Here is a 21,580-nt window from a genome sequence, read left to right on the forward strand (position 1 = left end):
AACTGTGCTGTCACCTCCCTCAGGTTGCCGACTCACTAGTCTGGCAAGGAGACTCTCTCTGTGACCTTATCTATCAGCATTCCAAGTTACTTTACCTGCTACATGGGAGTGAGATTCAACCCCTCACAGTCGATTGCAATCCCAAATCGTGACAAAATACAGGGAGACAGTCACTGCTCTGGAGCAGCTGAACCTCTTAGGATGCCAGAACTAGGCACCTGTCGAGATAATGCAAAAACGCATCAGCTGTAAGTGGGCCCAAGCTAACATCAAGGTGAACCCTCATGTGATCACCTGCAGGACTTTGGCCAGTCTTAAACACATGTCTTTAAACTGGTAAACATTCCATTCACAGACAAAGTAGAGGAGGTACTTACTTGAGGGCTGATGAATGGATACCTGTAAATATGCATCTATAAAATCCACCAAAGCATGAAGTCACCATCTCTGAAGGAATCCAACATTTAGCACAAACTCATTCAAAGGAGAGAAATTGAAGGCCAGTTTCCAAGACCCATCAGGGATTAACAACTGCAAAAGCCTACAGATAAGTTGTATACAACCTAAGCACATTTTTTTCCAGCATTGCTTTCACATCTGCTGAAAGGGACAGAGTTTGGAAAAGAAAATCCCAGAGGGTAGGCCAGACAAAGGATTGGCAATGAGAGAGGAGAGGGTATCAGTCCTTGAAGGGTGGTCTGTAATCATCCTGAAGAACAAAGACTGCCCAGGGTTATGCTTCCTGTTGCTGCCCCATTTGCACAATGGCCATCAAGGGTACGGCCCCTGACATGGCAGCTGGGAGGGGGAGAGCCAACTTCGTCATCCCTTCTCTCTTCTCCCCATTACCTCTCCTACTAGCTGGATCTGGAAGAGGTAGCAGAAAGGAGTGAGAAGACTCCTATCCTTTTCATGAGAGAGGATGACCCTTCTCAATAACAGATGCAGAAGGCATAAGTGGCCCTGAAAGCTTAAATGCAGTTCCTTTCAAAGCCCTGAATGACGTGAAGGAGACTGCACTGTGGTTAAGGAGCCTTTCACCACTGTTTCCTCTACTTCCCCTTTTGGAAAAAATAAAGAGGAGCCCAGATATTACTCAGCTGAAACTTTTTGTCAGAAGAACATAGACAGTCTATCCCATTTTCTCAGGACAAAGTTTCTTTCTTCTATCTTTTCTAATGTTCAGCTGCAATCCCTTATGGACAGAGTCAACAGACTATATACCCAAGAGGGCTCCAAAGGGAAATCAAACTGCAGAGAGAGACAAGTTATAGGAAAAGGTGATAAGTTGAAGGAAATAGAGAATACAAATGATACATGTGAAATTCATGGCACGTCAGCAGAGAGTAGGAATGAATTTGCTCCTAAATTAAATATTTGGGGATCTGAAGATTCCACAATTACACTAGGCTAACTATTCCACATTTTGGTTGTAGCCAAGATAAAACTGAGTAGTATTAAACCTGATGCTAGAAAATGACACTCTTTGCAGAAGATGTGTTGTTGTAGTACATTGTAACCTATAGGTTGGCACTTAGATGCCAGTGGAAAGTCAACCCCTTTTCCTCCAACACCAAAAGCATCTGGAACTTCCTCACTCATCCTCAGATGAGACTCCTATGATGGCAAAGTCAGCAAGTGTGTTCAACCAGAGGTTGAGCCACAATGCTGACTGGAAGGAGGCAGTGATGACTGACTCCATAGCTCCTGACTCCAAGACAGAGAAGAAGGTACTTTCTTGTTAGAGTCTCTTTAGTGGGAGGCCATTTGTCAGTCTGCAGACTGTGGAGTCCACATATAGAAGAAGTCTCAACATGATGCAAAGTGTAGTCCTCTGGTGCATCAAGAGTGAAGAAAGAAACTTGCTTAATCTGCTGGACAGCAGGGAACCTTCTGACACAGATATCAGACTATTTACCTAGATCAAACTGAAAACCGAGACCCTGGCAGTCCGAACAATGGTTTTGCCCCTGGAGTGCACTCTATCAACTAGATAAGGATCAGCAATAGAGGTGTGGCCACCTTCACCTTATCATTGTGCTCACGAGTGAGGTCATTGATTTCTCAAAAGTGTTATTCCAGCTCAGCCTGGTAGGGTTCTGAAGGTGAATGAACCTCCATTCCCAGAAGAACTACTAGGTGATGAGTTTGATCCTCCTGAAAGAGAAGATAACACAGCAGACTGCCCTGATGGTAGGCAGTCTGGGAGGATGGAGCCAAATGGATTCGGCAGTGTCAAAGGTAGAGTTCTGTCAACAATAGTCACTGGCAAATGCTTCTTGGCCTTCCTCCAGTCCTTGGCAAGTCCACTGCAAAGCAAACCATCCTGCACACTCCATTGCAGGACCTATACATGCAGAAATATAAAAAATAGTGGGGATCTACCAACACAGAGGACAGAAAGTGGCTCAGCGCCTTCACACTCCATTGTTAACCTTTCTTGTTCACATCCAAGTTGAACAGACAACATAACCACTATACATTGCAAAAAGAGAGGTAAACAATTTCACTTAGAAAGTCAATCAAAGTATACAGAAAGACATCTGACCTTGACCACAGTTGAAGAAAAAGTGCTGGCTTACAGCAGGTGAGTTGGGGGACTCATCCTAGTCACCTCCTACCTCCAATTAACCACGTTGTTACCAGTTTAACTGATGGTTGGTATTTCCATAGGAACAACGGTGCTTTTCTGGACTATTAGATCTTTCACTTATTTTGCTGCTTGGCCAGATTAGCCTAGTTAGGGATGAACACATCACCTTTGTTAGTTGTCAACAAACATCCATGCAAATTTTTTCTTTCAGATTCCAGGTACCTGCTACAAATGTTTTGTCTGGAACCACGGTCTTGCCATGATTCCATCGTGGAACAAATTTGTGCAGAGATTGGAATACTTTATGCAGGTGTGGTAATTGTTGAGCTATCTGACTTAACAGTCTAATGTGAAATAAGGGCATCCATCAGTTGACAATTTAGCTTTCTTCCTCCCCCAACTCTCATTTTTCCTGTTGCATTGTTCTTTTGAGGTCTGTTATCTCTGTCCTGATTGTGTCATAGGGACACCACCGTGTTACATAGGTACATAATTATAATCAGTACCTTGTAGGAAAATTGACCTCGGTAGGTACTTGATCTTAGCTAACAATCTGCTCCACTTGAATCTACTGTATCTCAACTTATTTTCCCACTCTGAATAAGTAATATTTTAACAGTGGAGAGGAATGCAAAGAATTAGATGTTAGTAATATTTGATTTCCTGCCATAACGACTCAAAGACTGATTGATTAATCTGTGAAATTTAGACTGTCAAGCCAAGCACTGGGGCACCTTTGGGCATTCAGCACTTAAGACAAGGAAAAGAGGGAGTTTGAGTGGTTGGACAGCAAGATGAAGAGATTGGAAAATAAAGATGGTGTACATGGATATAACGTTGGGATTGGGAGAAAACTCCACAGTTGCAATATGAAGTAATAGTTAGAGAGGTTGGACAGCATGAAAGAAGAAAGGAAGTGGAATAGAGTTAAAATCTAAGGCTAAAAAGTGGGATTTCTGAAAAATTAGAAAAGTAATTCTGTTCATTTCATGTTGGTGCTAATGTCTACAGCAGCATTTGCTATGATTTATTTTTATCACCAGCATTGCTGTCAAAATGTCCACCATTGTTACTGTTGTTATACCTAAAATAAATGGAACAGTCAGAAATAGCAAGATGCAGCCGAGCATTTCATGGAAGAAATTTTAGCTGATGGAATAACAAAGAAAAACCTTATAGACTTATACTTCCGCATTAGTCCACAAATAGCCTTTGTTCTACAAAAAAGAACTTCCGAGAAAACTGAAACATCAAAAATGGCTTCATTCATCAAGTATTAAGGATAAAACCTGCATGTAAAATCTACTTCAGATTCTGTTCTCTGGAACTGCATAATCTGAGTCACATTACTGCTCATATGGTATGTGTTCATGCGCTTGTTTATGATGGCATAGGATACTAGAACAGAAATAGCACGCGTATATGTTTACTGTACCCCACATTTATTATCCATGAGAAATATTTTTCGTACAAATGTTTTAACTATATATATATAGTTTATATATATATATATATATATATATATATATATATATATATATATATATATATATATATATATATATATATATATATATTTCCTTAAAAAAGAGATTCAGTGGAATTCGTTCATACATAACAGAAAGAACCCCAAAATCCTAAGTGCATTCATATTAAAACTATATTCTTCAGGTGAATTGTATTTGGAACAAATGAAGTAGAGAAGCATCAGTGAAATGCAACTGGAATCCCTGCAACGTGATTTATTCCGTGGGACAAAAGGCATCAGCCGTTTCTTTTCTCAGGGTAACTTTAAATGAAGCTCCAATGAAATGTTAAAAGGCGTCTTTGATAAACGTGTCCTTCTAATGGCAGGTAAACAGGACGAATAAGTATTGTTTTGAGGACAATAATAGAATTAAGAATTGTTCGTTTGAAACTCTGATCTAATCTGAAAAATCAACATTGACATTCTGTGCATGCAGCCCTATTTCATATTCAATCACTGCAAACGAAAAGATGAACGAATAAGGAAAATCTGATGAAAATAATCTACACTTTTTAAGGAGCTTTATGTTATTGTGAAAATCTATTCTTGCGAAGGAAAAACTGGACCAAGAGAGAGAGAGAGAGAGAGAGAGAGAGAGAGAGATAGATGAGGGGATGAGGTGGAGAAAGAATGGAAAATGTTAGGCTACGTTCACACTACAGAGAATCATGTCGTAGACACTGTCGCAAACGTATATGCATCATGCTTGAGACTTTTATATGACGAAGTTTGAGAAATCATGAGCCATTCTCCAGAACAATTCTGTTGACAAATATGCATGCAAAACTTCCTATCTGCGGCAGTTTCGGCTACCGTGCAATGGAGCCAAGTAATGAGTAATGAAGGCGTAGACCCTGAGTGCGCCAAAGCCTTCGCCAGACATTCTAGTTGGCAAGCTTTCCACAATGAAATCACGTTCCTGCAAAAATACTTTAACAGCAACTGCTTTCTCACCCACTTATTCTTTAAACACGTCTCCAAATTTTTAAATAATATTTTTGTTCCAAGTCATCCTACTCCTCACGTTCCTAAACTACCTTTCTATCCCAGTCTTCCTTTTATTCACGACACAATCTTTTATAAAGAACTCCGATCTCTAATATCCCGTCATCTCCCTGCCGTTAAAATCAAAATTATACCCACAAACCCACTGAATATCGGTAGCCTTTTCAGCTTCAAAGACCGTTTGGATCCTTTAATGACCTCTTGTGCTATTTATAAGTTTGCTTGTCCTCGATGTAATCGAGGAACCTATATTGGATCGACACATAGGTTACTTAAAGTCCGAATCGACAGTCATAGAGGTGTCAGCTATAGAACTGGCATTAAACTTTCAGATCCCGAATTTTCCAACATAAGGGATCATGCCGTTAAATGCAAATATTCTATTCAGTACAAAGACTTTAAGGTTTTGGGCAGAGCCTCTAATCACAGACTTTTAACAATCAATGAATCATTGTTTACTAAAAAAACTGGTCCCCTCACTGAACATCCATGCCACGTCTACACATCATCATCTCTCGTGAACTGTTTACGTTTTTGGTCAGTCCTTCCTCTGCCTCCGCACTCAACGGCTGGTCCTTATTCATATTGTTAACTTTGCTTGTTTTAATGTAATTTATATTGTGTATTTTAATATTTGTCACTTAATTTTATTGTAGTAATTAGGTATTATTACTTGTAGCTTGACAATGATGCCTGCTGGTTGGCTTCGAAACGTTGCAATTGAATAAATATGACTTTCTTGACCTGTTGGTGCGCTTCCCCTGCCTTCATTTTATATTCATATATATTTATGTGTATACACACGTGTATATATATATATATATATATATATATATATATATATATATATATATATATATATACAGTTATATATAAATACATATATATGTAAATGTATGTTATATATATATATATATATATAAATATATATATATATATATATATATATATATATATTATATTATATATATATAATATATATATATATATATATATATATATATATATATATATATATATAAATAATAATAATATATGCATATGCATTATAATATATATATATATTTGAATATATTTTATAATAATATATATATATATATTATAATATAATATATATATTTGAATATATTTATATATATATATATATATATATATATATATATATATATATATATATATTATATATATAGCTTACATACATATATAAATACTATATATGTAGATATACTCCAAACAGTGCAAGTTATTACTTTCACAGAGGACCTCAGTAGTACAGAAAGTTTAAAATAGAAGCTTCCTTATTTCCAAGTTTTCAGAGGCGCATCCGGCTCCATCTTCAATAAACCAAATATATTTGGCTCCTTGAGGATGGAGGCAGACGAGTCTCTGAAAGCTTGGAAATAATGAATCTCCCCTTTTAACCATTGCAATAATGAGGGCCTGTGAAAGTAATATATACATACATACATAATATATATATATATATATATATATATATATATATATATATATATATATATATATATATATATATATATATATATATATATATATATATATATATATATATATTATATTTATATATAATTATAAATATATGTGTATATATCTATATATTTTATACATACACATATATATATGAATACACATATATGTGTATATATATATATATATATATATATATATATATATATATATATATATATATATATATATATATATATATATATATATATATATATATATATGTGTATGTATGTGTATATATATATATATATATATATATATATATATATATATATATATATATATATATATATATATATATATATATATATATATATATATATATATATATATATATATATATATATATATATATATATATATATATATATATAGATCTTCAGGAGAACTAGTTAGTCTTCCTTGCTTTTGCCAATTCTGTGATTCACTCTATTTTGGTCTTACCACCTGCCGTTCCATTTATTCCCGTTCTTCTATCGTTCTTTTATTATTTTTCTCTTCATTCGTAAATTCTCCTAACCCTATTCTTGTTAACATTCACTGCTCAATCTCCTCGCCAACAAATAATTGCAAATTTTAGTTATTTTCAGTCCATACAATCACTTTTTCGTTTTTAACGATAACCACGGAAAGTTAAAGATTGAAGACAGCATCGACTTCGTCTGCTCAGTCGTGTCAATTTGCAGCCCGGCATAGACACCGTAAATAATCGCATTTTAGCAAAACATTACTTGAAAAATTCTGTTGTTTAATTCCTGGCTAGCCACGCAAAGTATGACTACCGCCAAGATCTACTGTACTCTTGTCGGGAGTTCTACACACGGCAAAGCCTTTCCTGCCTTTGTATTGCGGTGCTTCATTCTTGGGGTGGCATTGCCCATGCTTGCAAAATACCTGAAATGACCGCCTTGCGAATACTTTCTTCGTTTGTTAATCATAGACACACGTATATATATATATATATATATATATATATATATATATATATATATATATATATATATATATATATATATATATATGTTTGTGTGTGTGTGCGTTGTGTTTGTCTGTGTCTCTATATAACAAGCTATCTTGAAATTATCCAGTGCATCGCAGTTTAACGTGCACAGCAGCTATACTCTAGGCATACATACATACAGTATACCTAAGTTACGCGTGAGTGTTTGTCTACGCGTCTTCAGTGAAACCATGTCAAAAGGGTAGACATGTAGACACGATCCTCTGCCTGTTTGTTTTTGCTTTGCAGAGGCGTCAGGCACCAAATCTCTCTTGGACTGGGCGATCTTCAAGCAGTGTCTTGCCTGCACTGAACCTCTTGCGAGCAATACCGTTAATAAATAGTTGATGAAGTTTCCCCTCACAGCACGAGCTTCCTCGGAAACTCTGCGTACATATTCTGGAGATGTGACTGATGTACATTCAGATCACAGCGCGTAAAGGTGTACATATTGCATGAGTGCTTGAATTCAAATGGAGTCTGATCAATAACATTCCTTTGAACTGGGATGGCAACCATTATTCAGGGCAACACAGGCACACAAACAGTCGGGATGGACCTGTTTCCAATTGTTCTCTTTATTCCTGGGGCGCTTTTGTCATTCCAGGTGACTCTTGGGTATAATAGAGCTGACACTGGAAAATATTAGTTCAGGAGCATAAAGGCTTTAGCAGATGAGAGGTCCCATATCACCGTATTATATTCATGGGACTATTTAGTATGCAGATGGGGAATTTTCTTTCAGAATATGTGAAGGAAGTCACATAAGTAATAAGCGTATAGACGGGAAAATTAAATACTCTTTCACGCATGAAGATTATTCAACTAATACTGGATTTGCTCATCGTAAGAGTTAACTTACCCACTGATTTTCATCTGTGCTCTCTAAATGAAAATCATCTCAAGAATTTGCCACCAAAATTAGTTGAAGTCTCCTCCTCAGGATAAGTCCTTATATATTATATATATATATATATATATATATATATATATATATATATATATATATATATATATATATATATATATATATATATATATATATATATATATATAATGTATATATATGTGTGTGTGTATTTATACATATATAAATATATATATACATATGTGTGTGTATATATATATATATATATATATATATATATATATATATATATATATATATATATATATATATATATATATATTGCTACGAATGTCCCAGGATACTTACTTGATTCTGGGCAGCAACAGATGAATGCAGGGAGTTCCTTACATTATCAAGAAATCTACTGTATTTATTACACATCTGACTCAATATTAGGACAACTTTGTAGACAAACAAGGGAAAATCTGTGGCTTAGGGCTTTCTTCATGTGAGAGAAAATTACATAAACTCAAGGGTCCTCTTAACTAGTTATATTTACATAACAAACACAGAACGGAAGAATGACGAATTACTAGGCAGGTAATAATAAGGGCCTGCTAAATGAATGAATCCTATACAGAACGCCAATGATGTCTTCATAACAGGAAACATTGCAGTGGGGGTAGAAGGGGGACTGCACATGGATAGAGCCAAGTGGTTCCACAGTCGAGGCCTGTCTGCAATATATATGCAAGACGGTTACTTGCAAGAATAATAAGACGCTTAGAGGGGACAGAATTGCACAGATGGTGCCAAATACTTAGTTCACCACTAAATGCATAATTACGTTAATACTGAATGCTCCAACACAAATTACTGAAGTGATCTCACAATGGGAAATAATTGAAAAATCAGACAGAAATAACAGGAATTGTGACTGACTAAGAAACCTTATTCCAGCACATTACCTTCACCAAGCTGAGGGTGTTCTTGTTTGATAGGGTGCTGGCGAAGGAGGAGGGAATTAAAATGCCACCACAAGGGTATGCTGGTTCAAACCTCGGGGTCGAACACGTAGAAAGTTCGAGGGTCAGGCAAGGTTAAGGACGTCTGCCCTCGGTGGTGTTCTGAGCATTTCTCCTGATTTTGTTGCATCATCTATAAATAACCTTCGGGGATTACGCATTGCGTCCAACATAGGTGGCGCAAAGGTCAATCTTTGCCACGTTTTCTATATAGGCCACATGGCATCAGTTAACCCTCGTGGATGTTTTAGGATAGGGCTGGGCGCCAACTTTCTCTTTTTGCCCCCTCCCTTGCCCATTGTCTGGCGCTGCCGAGGAAGGCATCTTAGAAGGTCATCTGGAACAAGGCCTTAGGCAGTCATTTTGAACAGAGAGAGGGGTTAGGTTTAACCATTTTGGGAAATGAAGTAGAGAGTTTATGAAGGGGTGAGTGGAAACCCACAGTTCTAGTAATTAAACAGTTGAAATGAATTCTATTTCTCTCTCTGCTACGTTACAGATGTAAAAACGGGTGAGGTGGCTTGAAAAGCGGTTCCATCCATCGTAATATATATATATATATATATATATATATATATATATATATATATATATATATATATATATATATATATATATATATATATATATATATATGTATGTATATAGATACTGTATATGATGATGTATATGTACACACACACACACACATATATATATATATATATATATATACATATATATATATATATATATATATATATATATATATATATATATATATGTGTGTGTGTGTTGCACGAAGGTCACTACCACATTAGTACTTGACCTGCAGAATGAGCACCTACAAGGAAAACCAGACGGCGGCGGGTCGAGCCCTCTACTCGCGCACTACTCTGTTCACATCCATCTTGCACGGGCTCTTTCTAGCCCTTCCTCGATGTTAAGGTTCATCCTGCCAGTACCTCTTTCACCCCTTCTATCATGCACTTTCTGTGACTACCTCAGTCACTCCTATCATTTCTGAATTATGAATTTCTTTCTAAGAGACCAAATCATTTCAAAAGACTTATCTAAAGCTTTCACTGACGCTAATCTCTTCATCACTTCTTGGTCTCTCCACATTTCTCACCTTTTCACTTCTTGTGACGTCCCATGTACCACATAAATAATTCATCTCAACAGCTTCAACCAGATTTCTTTAATTCCCACTCAACAACCAAACGCAAACACAAGGCCGCTGACTTGAGCCAAACGGACAATTCAGTGAACGGAACTTCGACACATACTTTATGCTGAACGAACATCTCGCCAAATCAATCTGTTATGACAAGGGCAAGTTCCTGAACTCGGAGAAGTTTATTTTCTATAAGTTTCCACCATAAGAATGGAAAATCCTTCACTGGACATAATGGTAAAGACGAAAATGAACAAAAAGAAAGGTTGAATACAAAAATTTCCGAAAAAGGGGAATCATTTAATAATTTATCTCCACCCTAGATTATCCCTTGATCCTTTGTCCCTGTCTTTTTTGTTTAAAGAACATGCTGCCCAGGTTAACAAACTGTAACCCCACCCTCCTCCTGTTTTTGTATATAAAGCTCTGTCAGCTTCTTTTGTATTCGGTGTGAACTTGAAAATGTAGAATAAACTGAATGTGTGTGTGTATATATATGTGCGTGTGTGTTTGTGTAGATGTAGAGAGAGAGAGACTATAGGTAGACACGTGAAATACGCTGGTCCCCCCCAAAAATTTGCATAAACTTCAACGGATCGCGGAATAAAAAAACTTATTGATAAAAGGAGGAACTCAGACTTGGCCCGTACATGTGGTACAGGTGCAGTTCCTGAATTTAGCAGTACCAATATTATGACAAGAAATGGCTGGCAATGAAGAGATGTAAGTTAGGAATCAAAAGACGTACAACGAATACTTATTTGCACCGAGCCAGCTCTGTTGGCGTCCTTCTCTCTCCTTTGGCGTCTTGACCATTAAAATCCTCCAAGATGGAGCAACTGCGGAGCTTTTTCCAGCCACGATTATTTTTAGCGGTGCGCAGATACAGCGCAAATGAGTGCCCAAAATCCAGTGGTATCTGCTGCGGCGCTTTAGGAGGTTCGTCTTGAATGCAGATTCATTCACAACCGACTACGTTTACGGGAAACGCAGGGCAAGGTGCTGCGGGACAGTTTTCTGAATCCCTTCTCAAGCGCCAAAAAGATTCGGGTAGGCTTTCGCAAAACACTATTCCCTCCTCTCTGTTGTAAGAGTTACTTTCTGTGAATGTCTGACGCAGCCTTTTCGGTAGATTCTTATTTCCCTGCCTTACTTCTCCGGCACCAGTGGGCTTATGAAATGTTTACCGTTCAGAATTCTCTCTCTCTCTCTCTCTCTCTCTCTCTCTCTCTCTCTCTCTCTCTCTCTCTCTCTCTCTCTCTCTCTGTAGGACAACAAAGATATTTCAGATGAGATGAAAGAAAATGCAGAATGAATCAAGAAGTGGAAAAAGCAGCGAACGTATTGAGAATAATATATATATATATATATATATATATATATGTGTGTGTGTGTGTGTATGTATGTATATATATATACATACATTATACATATATTGTGTGTCTATGTGTATGTATATATATGTATATATATATATACTGTATGTGAGCCGCTTCGACAGATCTTTCCGTGATGTTGACAAGTTGTGGGAAAGTTGGAATTTAAGAAATCAAAAATCAAAAGAATTACCTGAGAGAGAGAGAGAGAGAGAGAGAGAGAGAGAGAGAGAGAGAGAGAGAGAGAGAGAGAGAGAGAGAGAGAGATTTTATCCAATGTAAGCGCAGCCAAACTAAATCAATATTTCTTATCGAAATTATGTTATGCCTGTTATTTTTATACAAGCAATATAAAAAATGAGAAAGCCGTTTTACGAACGTGAATAGGGGAAGAAGAAAAACAAAATCCTTACTAATTCATCATCGGTTATCAAACACTATGGAGTGTCGTTTCAGTAAAGGAAAGAAACAGGAGCTTAAAGATTTGGCACCGAGCCAGTTTTGAGATTTGGCAACAAACACAATGAAGGGTTAGGGTTCAATTCTTCTGCAGAAAAGCTCTCGTTGGTTTTCCAGTTCGCTACGAATGAGAACCTTAATGTGAGTGAGCTTGCACAAATGTTCTATTCCCTATTCATTACAAATACATAGGAGATTTAGGGAGGCATTAATTTTCAAGTGGTTGAAATCCTTGTAAAAAGGGCGCCATGACATTCGAGTGAAAAAATGTTTATAGAGTGAGTAGGTGTGTGCAACTTCATAGCAATAATTTTACAAAAGGTCACATCTGACTGATTGATTTAGTGGGCGTCGCAATTTAGAAGATTAAATTGGAAACCAGCCTTATATAGAAGACCTTGTCTCGTGTCAGAAGGACACCAGGTACATTTCACAGAAGTATTGAATACTCATCATTTTGAAAAGGAAGAGCATATTTTGTAAAAGTAGGGTTTAAAACAGTCCATCTCAACCAAGATTCCAGTAACAGTAAACACCTTTAATCTGCCACTAGAATTGATTACAAATAAATTTTATCTATACAGATTATCTGAAGTAGTTTTAAAGAGTCACATATTCAAGACAAAAAGGAAATCTAGAACGAATAACGAGATAGCACTGAGAGAAGTAAGGAAAGATGTACTGAAAAGGATAAAAGAAAAAATACCATGCAAGTCCAGTCCACCGCGAGCTGGGTCTTGAATCAGAAAGCAACACATGATTATAAATGTGAAGTACTTATGACGGCGAGCGACGCACAGGCATCGTCATAACAGCAATGACTCGAACCAAGGCATCAATAGGTACGTGATGCCTTCCTAACAAATAAAATCCATCCTTTGCTCTAAGCTAACTACCAGTAAACTTTACATTTTCCAGTTGCAAAGCTGTTCTGTCCAGCGCTGAATCTCTCCAGCCAATTTCTGCTTTGACGTTTTGCTGTTTCTGTAAAATGGCCTCTTAGGGGAACCTTATTGATAGTACAGTATCTATGTATGCAGAGTTTGACCAAACTTACAAGCGCAGCCATCAGAATACCTCAACAGAATGTGGGCGCCGATGCGCTGCCAAGCAAGCACCACACTCATAGAGGCGCAAGCACTACGGAAGACAGAGAATTGGCGCTTTTGGAACACGGCCAGACAGGATAGCCTATCGTCCGACAAAGAATCTGGTTATTTTAATGAGATATGATTTCAGTATATCTAATAAAGAATTTAGTCATATTTATTCTTATACTAAGTACATATTTTGAATATAAAAGTCTAATATATTCTTATTTTTTGTTGGTTCTATCTAATATCATTCTTCACTTTTTACGTTCATATTTTAACACTGAATTTTACTAGTATGTCATCATTCACCTATTCATTATCAATCATATCATTAATTTATACATTTCACCTTCTTTACGGCGCCGAATAATCCGTATGGGTTCCGGCGCTTGGTCTTCAAAACCTAAATTTCATAATCAATCAATCTGTAGCCTTATTCATATTTATCATTGCTGGCGAAAGGGAAACCGCCACTTTGAGCATTTTATTTACACGATGAAGATCGGGGTTACTGCTCACATCTGGTAAGAATACAGTAACGATACACCACCAAAAGTTCAGGGAAACATGTCATTAGTGTCATTTCTCTCGATACACACAAAACCTTGTGAGTAATGCCTAGACTTCTGGCATCGCTCAGTGTTTTTATTGGCTACAAAAAAGAAATCTTGGCTTCAAGTGTAATACAGGCACTGTCAAACATCTGCAGCGAATTATGGAGTGGTTGCAAGGTTCAGGATTCGGTCATCAGTAATGTCCACGTTTTCCAGTAGATCATTTCGCATATTCGAGAGAAAATAACTGCGGCAAGAGTTGCATCATCTGCATACTGAACTATCTTTATATTAAGCTAACATATCACCAATAAATACTAAACTAACTAGGGTACCAAAGCAATCCCCTGGGGAAAACCACACAAGAAATACCTAGGTTTATCCAAATAAAGTCCGTTGCCGGTCACTTGAAAAAATCGTCAACACCAGGGTAACAATTCTGAAAGGCCTTGTAATTTTCCAGGTAAAAGGCATCGCTAAAGTCAATCAGATCAAGCTTGGTCTCATATCCATTACCAACAAGGCTCTCTTGGAAGTAGCTAGGTAGATCACAAGTACCTAATTGTTGCTTGTGACTATACTAGTTGGCAGTGAGCAAGCATTTGAGCTATGAGATCAACTTGCCAGACATGAATGATTGGTCAGAAATTTAAAAGTTTATCCTTTAGTTTTGATTTTTCTGCGTTCCATATTGTTAAAAAAACTGCTTTGCAACCTTAAGTGATTTAAGTAATATAAAGAGACAAACACAGCAAAAATCATTCTAGAAACCAATTGTAATGAGTTATGTAATATCTAAACTCCATTTGTTTTTTACTGTGCAACAATATCCACTGATTGAAAAATAACAACGATATTAGGACCAAATTAATTGTCAAGAGTACATTATTGGAATATGGAACAGAGAGAGAGAGTAGGATGAAGCTTACGTATTATGCAAAATGGAATGCTTGTGTCACCGTATCTGACAAAAACGGAGACGAATAAAAATTTTATCACGGACGAGAATTTTACTGTTAGAACAAAATAAAAGTGAAAAACATAATACTAAAAGAATCGGGCCATCGGAAATAAATCTAACTTCCACCGATTGGGTTTTAGTGATTAAATAATAATCGTTTTTTGACTGAATTAATCTGCGCTCACATTATCAACACATCTTTTCAACAAATCAACATCCGTGGAAATACATCAAGGCCTGGATCTCTTTAGCATAAAATTCTGTGCAAACGAGGTCTACAACCCGTTCTGGGCTGAATTGTGGATTTCTGTCAAAGCCCCACTGTCACAGAATGCCAACAGTAATGAATGACGAGGCCGCTGTTTGTGTTGCTAAAACCCGGATTCTTCCGTTCCGAGAAATGTGGCGGTTGTTCCAACCGTGGTCTGAGGGAATCGTGTTTGGACAAGTGGCAAAAAATTGAAAAAACCCCCACACTCACCACTGATTCGCGGCTAAAACCAGGAACCAAACAAATGCATGCGTTCACAATTGCACAATACTCTTACTTAGCGATAATGTTGATGCTTGTGCTATTGGGGGTGGGGGTCGGCGAGATGCAAACACCTGTTAAGAACGGCGTTCCTGTTATTCCTACTCTTCACTTGGTATCTCACAGAGCTTCACGCTTTTCGTGAACGCACCTGGGCTTCGAAAGATGTCTTTACAAGAAGACGGAGTCTTCGGACAGATAAAGACAGGAGAACTGGAGGTTTTCCTACACTTCCTCCTACTACCACAAGCACCCGTACCTCACGACCCAGCAATCTTCACTACTTTCAACAATCTGATGTGATCAATACTCGGGTTCCCCCAGCTGCCTCCCTCACTTTCCAACCCACTCTCTCTCTCTCTCTCTCTCTCTCTCTCTCTCTCTCTCTCTCTCTCTCTCTCTCTCTCTCTCTCTCTCTCTACACACACACACACCACCGCCTTCAGCCCTCTGTCACAAAACGATCTCACCTTACCCTTCTCCGTACCCTTACCTCGGCTTTGCTCTTTCGTAGCTGCACTTCAAGACTACGGGCTCTTCGCAAAGGTGCGCGCTTTCGAAGCTGTACATTTTCCCATTTCCCACTCATCTTGTGTTTGACGCGCGGTGGCCGTAAGCAATGCAGACACATCAATAATTACTACCAAATATGACTTGATGTTTCCCTTTACATTATCCACTATTCTTCTTCACCAAAAATTTGTTCTAAGTATACCAAAATTTTAGGCCTACTGTTCCTTTGCCAGAAATGCAAGGTAATGCTTTGTGCACTAGTAAACTAGATACAGCAGTCTGAAGAATTATCATTGGCTCTGAACATTCGCCTTAAACTATTTAGGGAGAAACAAAAAAAAGTGCTTAACTGATATGAGTTAAAAAAAACTCATTGCTTTCACAAGTCTAAAATCCGAAAACTCATCCTTTGTTTATTTAAGGCCAGTTAACAGGATCCGGACATTGTCGCATAAAATCTCCTTTGAATACGAACGTCATTCTGGTATCGTCTTCAAACAACCTAAAGCCCGTGTTCCTTTAGGTTGTTGATAACTTTATCCGCAAGGTCTCCTGTGATACTGAAATAATTGCAATTTTGCATTCAGATTCGTGATTCGCGACCCTGTGGAAGTTCTAATTTCCTTTATTTTCATTCTATACCTAAATCTAAAAACCTTAAATTACATAAATAGAACGAATCTTCTCGTTATATTCATAGATATGAAAATACGTCACTGAAAATTTGAGTGTTGTTTCCATACCCGAACCTGTGTAAAATTACCTGCAATTTGTTGGGAACCATATTTTTCAATTTCTTTTACTTTCATTCCATGACTAAATCCTCCTGCTTACACAGCATAAGAAATGTTAATCCCCCCCTTGATACCCCCTTGAAGTTGGAGCAAGAAAAAGAATAAACTCAATTGAATGAAAAAAAAGAGACGAACATAAAGCAAAGATTGAGGAGAATAATTGCATATGTAGAAAATAAAGAGAATACATTACACTACACTAAAAAACTGATAAAAATAGCTTGAACAGGGAAGTAAACTCATATTAGAGTAGATATGTGATATGCATGTGCATTGTCCATATATGTGCTCTGTCCTACTAACAAATGAAGCTAATGAACTAAATATGAGGTAACAAAATACTCTTAGTATGTTGCCACGTTTACATCAATGAATTGAGATATTTTTTCTTGCCTACCAACAATTGTACTGTAATGCAAGTCCTTCACGTGTTTTAAAACAATTGATGCATCTCATGAAAGTAGAGCCATTTGGGTATTCAGATGTTTAATTTGTTACTTGCCCCCGTGGGTTCAGGTTGAAACATAATCTCGAGTTCTTCTTTGACGATTTAATTAAGGTGTCAGCTGAATTCTATATGGGCTTTAGTGAAAGTGCAAGTTGCAGTTTGCCGTTTAGAGATAATTAGCAAAATATGGCATTTCTAAAATGATAGTATGGTTTGAATCCTTGTTTTTTTTTCACCTTTTTGTCGGTTCTGTATGTATCGTTCCTCTTGGAAACCAAGGACCTTGTTGGAAACATCCACTGTTCATCCCTTTTCAGCGAAACTTCTTGATTTAAACTTTTAACTAGCCCTATATGGCTCTGTGCTAACACTAGGGAATTCAAAACAGTGCAAAATAGTTACTTAGTCCAAAAATCTTAATTTCATCTGTTTCCTTCCGGGTTCACATTGCAAGATCCACAGGGATTTTCTCACTTATCTTATTTGACTTGGAATATATTTAGTCCGAAAGCCAAGTGCTGGGACCTGTGACGTAATTCGGCGCTGAAAAATGTTGATACAATTGTCAGGAGTGGGTGGAAAGTAAGATGGAAGAATGAGAATATGAACAGAATTTTGGTAAAAGAAATGAAAGCGGTTGCAGCTAGGGGCAGAGGGAACGCTGCAAAGAACCTTTAGTAATGCCTACAGTGTACCCCATGAGGAGCATTGACAGCATTACCCCCTTTTGGGTTTTTATCAAATTGGTTTTAGTTTATTTTACCTCCAGAATTTTGCAGAAGTTTTTTGGAGAAAACATTTTGATTGATTACTCCTCAGCTCTGAACATTCACTTTTCAAGTTTTTTCCAGCTGTTCATGAGGAGATTACATAATCCAAATAACTAACTTTGTTTCATCAAAAACTAGTGCCTATTCCTACATGATCAAATCGTAGCCAATACCGCCACACTCCGTACAGGTATTTGCTCTCTGGAAACTGGTTATCACTGGTTATGCAGTTAGGTGATTATTTCCTTCCCTCTCCTTCCAAGTTTTGAGTTTGGCTCCCTTCATCTGTTTCCCTCGTTTTTTTTCTTCATGATAGAACAGCATGTTGTTTCTTAAGGATTAGGGTCTGCTCATTAGCCCTCCCCTTCCCCATGCCCCTCTCTTTTCTTTTATTTCCATCCCGGGATTTAATAAGGGCATTCAACTGACCATCCGAGTAGGTATTATGTCAATATATTTTTCATCTGACATCTTTACAAAACATGGCTTCATTAGTGTTTTGTAGAGGTCCAAGTAGCTTCTTTTGTGATGGCAATATCAACTGCCATGGCTGTTGGCAGTTAGTAAAGCCCAGCAACCCGGAGTACACAAAAACCCCGACTTTGGTCCTCTATAACCCTGGAAATATTTAACCGACTGGGATGAAACTGTGGCTTTAGAAGTTTCCCACTAAGGTCCCTAATTGTGCCAAATTTCATCAAAATCCGTTAAGCCATTCCGGAGATCCAGATATCGGGGTGTAATGGGAGGAAAACCTCACAGTTGCACTATGCAACAGTTGTTAAGAGGGTGAAAGTCAGATGGAAGAAAAAGAATATGAACGGAGGTACAGTGAAAGGAATGAAAGAGGTTGCAGCTAGGGCCCGAAAGGATGCTGCAAAGACCCTTAAATAGTGCCTACAGTGCACCACGTGATGTGCACTGATGGCACTCCGCCCCCCTACGGGGATGCTCTGAGGTATATGGAAACTCGGAAATCTACCTTTTAAGTGTGCACAAGTTTGTACCGCATGCATAATCTAGGTAGGGGTGCTTCTGCTGCTGGAGGAAATTTTATATTACATTTGTGGACTCAGACAGTCTATTGGCTCTAATTGGGACAGAAGTTTGGGAAAGATTTAAAAGCTCCAGTACATAAGTAACCTCAGTCGCCTCAATGTGATCTGACTCCAGACTTTTCAAGGTTATATCCAAGGCTGAACTGTATACCTGAGTTGCATTGTATGGCAATGTCAATGTTGGTACGTCAGCTTCCCAGATTTGTGAGAGAGAGTTTTTTCTTATGAAATTTAATGGATTTCAGCACTTGGCTTTTATAGAGGCTATATGGCTTTCCAATTTCAATACATGTTAAAGCTTAGCCTAAGGCTAGTAACTTCTAATTTTCCTTTGAAGTTTTGGTTAATTTCCTCATCTTCCATTTGTGATACTGTAGTACATCATTTTGGTTTGGTTTTTTGGGGGGCTAGTATGTTCTTCATCTAATCTTTAATATTTTCTATTTCCTTTTTTGTTCTGCATTATATTATATGACTGTTTTGATTTTGAGAACTTTTTTGGGTCATGGTTTTGTATGTAAGCTTTTCTGCTGGATAACTGGGCCGTCTTACTTTAGTTCCAGTTCACCTTCCTTTAAGGATATTCCAGGTCTATCTTGAAGCATTTTAGCTATTTGTTATGATGTGCACATTACTCAGATCTTGCATGGTGATTCTGGCCACAGCTTCTGCAAGTTGGTTCAGGTCAGTTCCACTTTGTTGTGTGATAATTTGATCCACAGGATGCATATCCGGGGTTACTGTAGAATTTTGTGTGTGTCCATATTTACTGCAACTTTTACATTGTCAGAATTTAGGTAAATGTGGTCTTACTTCTCTATTATGACCTAAAGTTTTAGTTTTCAACTAAAGTTCTTGTCCATCAAAATTTAATTTTGGTGCTTTTAAGAATTGTTCAATTTTCCTGCTTGGAATATTGTACTTGCACGACCTTGCACATTACTGTATTGTTTTTTTTTAAGAGTAATATTTTTTAAATGGTCCACCTTAATACTGGAATATATGATTGTCCCTTGTACACTATTCATTGCAACATGTTTCATTGCTTTTGTATTACAAGAATGATTTTTAGCAGTTGCTTCAATTACCCAAGTGTTGTTTTGCATTGTCTTAAAGTCATTTCATCAACTGTTGAATGTCCATTTATCCTGCTGGTTTCATGTCTTTGTGATGTGACGATATTTGGTTTTCACTTTCTAGTATTAGCAACCCTGACATTTTCTCTATTCAAAATATCAAAATAGGTTAGGACTGGATCTCACCCATTTATGTTTTTCTCTTTGCTTTTACCACTTCAATAAGTTTTAAGGCTATTCCATTTTATTTTGTATTTGACTGGAAGAATCAAAAAGGAGAATAGTGGGTGCTCCAGATGTCAAAGGTTGTGCAATCATATTCATGACATAGTAAAATTAACTTTCATTCAGGACTCATTCCATCCATCAAGGGGTGCCTTACAAAGGGAGGAGTAATACTACCACCTCTGAAAAGTTAAGTCGTGGGAGGCCCAACTAAATATACTGTACACTTTACCCTCGGTGCCTTGAGGGTAGTCCAGTTTATCCAGACTGGACTAAGCACTGAGGAAAAGGGTTGATCTATCTTCCATCAAGAGTTCAAGAGCAAAATTTTCTGTAATACAAATCATTTTAGGGTTGCCTTCAGAGTCTGTTTTGATAAGCAGAGGGGAAAAATATGACTGTTACTTAGAGAAAAGGGGCCTGATCACAATTTGTTAGATCAGACACTGGGGTATAAGGCTTCTGGGAGAAATTGTCTCTCATATGACATCCAGTGAGGGCAACAGGTCTGGGACCAGAAAGAGGGTGGGGAGGCATGACTCCACACAGTTGCATTGTTGATCTGCAGAATGTGCATTTTGGATTCTTGTCAGATAATTTTATTATAGTCATGTATGTTGCAGGTTTTTGTATTGTAAGGGTTGTGGTACTTATCATCTGATTTCCCTACTTTGTCCAAGAATTTGTATTGTTTGGGGTAAGTTTTGCCCACTAAATTTATTTTTGTTACTTTCAGTGATGCATCTAACATCTAACTCTCAGACTGATATTTGGTTGTAGTGTTGATAAGCCACTTTACTTTAATTTGTCTAAAGGACTTGCTATTTTGGTGTCTTTTCAATTTTCACTCCCAAACAGAATCAAAATGGGTCAAGGTTGGAAGTGCCTTAAACTTTTCTCTGTTTCAAAGTTATGTTACTATGTTATGGGGACTTGAGTACTGTATAGAGTTGATATTTTTGATCTGGTTATAAATATTTTAATTAATATTACTATTCATGGGATGTAGGTTAGTTGATTCATCTAGGACAACCTC

At 37.3% G+C, this 21,580-nt stretch overlaps 1 protein-coding gene across 1 annotated transcript in view; it reads right to left on the reverse strand.

Moving 5' to 3' along the window:
* The window catches only part of LOC136848014 (uncharacterized), a 48,905-nt gene extending 32,963 nt beyond the window's left edge, over window positions 1–15,942 (reverse strand). Inside the window, exon 1 of the mRNA XM_067120040.1 lies at window positions 15,677–15,942. The gene's annotated coding sequence lies outside the window, so the exon portion shown is untranslated. The remainder of the gene's footprint in view (window positions 1–15,676) is intronic.
* Between the last annotated feature and the right edge of the window lie 5,638 nt (window positions 15,943–21,580).

The sequence above is a fragment of the Macrobrachium rosenbergii genome, chromosome 18 (genome assembly GCF_040412425.1).
Source record: "Macrobrachium rosenbergii isolate ZJJX-2024 chromosome 18, ASM4041242v1, whole genome shotgun sequence".
Lineage (NCBI taxonomy): Eukaryota > Metazoa > Arthropoda > Malacostraca > Decapoda > Palaemonidae > Macrobrachium > Macrobrachium rosenbergii.